This window comes from Chrysochloris asiatica, unplaced genomic scaffold, assembly GCF_000296735.1.
Source record: "Chrysochloris asiatica unplaced genomic scaffold, ChrAsi1.0 scaffold00058, whole genome shotgun sequence".
NCBI classification, from domain to species: Eukaryota; Metazoa; Chordata; class Mammalia; order Afrosoricida; family Chrysochloridae; genus Chrysochloris; species Chrysochloris asiatica.
The window spans coordinates 1,329,329-1,331,023 of NW_006408576.1; the positions used below are offsets into that span (position 1 = coordinate 1,329,329).

The window sequence follows — 1,695 nt, forward strand, 5'->3', positions numbered from 1 at the left end:
TGTATAGGGTTTCCAAGGAATAACTGGTGAGCTTGAACTGCCAACCTCGCAGTTCAAATGGCTTTGCAGTCTGGCACATTAACCCATAGCACCACACTTCAAGCTCACCAGCTGCTCCTCGGAAACCCTATACAGGGTTGGTATGGTTTGGAATAGACTCCACAGCACTTAACACAACAATAACAACCACACCAGGACTCCAATAAATCCATAAGGGGAGCAAAATATCCTGCATAATCAGTCACTCTAGATAATAGTGAATTTATTCATATATAATACATATATTTTTGGGAATTTTTATCAACTAAGAAATATTGTTTATCACCTCATATTTTCCCTACTTATACCATGCTGTAATTACTGAATGATTTCAGTTTTTAGAATGTATCCATTTTTCTCTGTTTTTAAATCTCTCATTTTTTAAATCTTTGCAAATGTTTCATCTTCCCTGTTTCTAGGCTAATCTTCCTTCTTCATTGTCTTTCTCTTCTTCCACTTTTTTTTTTTTCTTTTTTAACTAGGCTAACCTGTTTATTTTTCATAAATGCTATCATTATTATTATCTCATCTGTGAAACTCTCTACTGGCTCTGAAGAGGAAAAGGGTGAAAGAAAGACACATATCCAATCGTAACTCATAGAAACAACATAGAATTGCCTCAGAGGACTTTCAAGAATATAATCTTTATAGAAACAGACTTCTGCAGTTTCTTACAGACAGACTGGTGTGTTTGAACCACTGACATTTTGGTTAGCACCTGAGCACTAAATGACTGCAGCACCAGGGTGTTGATTTAACCCTGGTTTTAAGTGCCATGGAGTCAGTTCTAACTGATAACAATCCTGTGTATTTTCCAAAGTGCAGATGGTGGGTTTAACTCTCAGATTTTATGGGTAGCAGTCTAGAGCTTTTCCTACTGTGCCACACCAGAACTCTCCACTTCAGTTTAAATTCCTGACTATTTAATCTAACTCTCTTTGATAGTTGCTAAATTGTAACATCTATCATTGTATGTAAATAGATACACATACCTTTATGTTTATTTTCAGCTCTGTAAGGGTGAGGGTCATAGTGATGTTCCTTTCTGTGTTTCATAATCTAGCATCCTTCCTGAGACCTAAAGGAAGACCTAATTTACTCACTAAATTTGCATTCATAAATGAATCAATTTGTAATAGACATCTGTTAACTATGATTCTTATCATCTCAGATTCTTTAGTCCCTCAGTTTCAGGAATATGAGCATGAACTATTCAGTCTCTTCCCTTGAAAAGTGAATTCACGTTGAAGGTATACTTCTGAATTTAGTGTACTTAGAGAATATGATTGTTTCAGCTTCTTACCTAAATCACCTCCACTTGTTCATTTGTTGTTGTTGTTAGGTTCCATCAAGTTAACTCCAATTTATAGCAACCCTATGCAAGTCAAAACAAAACAATTCCATATCTTGTGCCATTATCACAGTTGTTGTTACATTTGAAATCATTGTTGCTATCATTTTGTCAATCCATCTTGCTTGAAGTCTTCCTTTCTTTTACTGATTTTGTCCAATATCAAGCATGATTTCCTTCTCTAGGAACCGTTTATTTCTGACAGCATATTCAAAATGTGAGAGATGAAGTATCTGTATCCTTTCTTATAAGGAACTTTCAGGCTCTATTTCTTCCAATACAGATTTGTTTGTTCTTCTGACAGT

At 35.3% G+C, this 1,695-nt stretch overlaps 1 pseudogene; it reads left to right on the plus strand.

Moving 5' to 3' along the window:
- Positions 1-593, plus strand: part of LOC102838719 — a 10,063-nt pseudogene extending 9,470 nt beyond the window's left edge.
- The last annotated feature ends 1,102 nt before the right edge of the window (positions 594-1,695 follow it).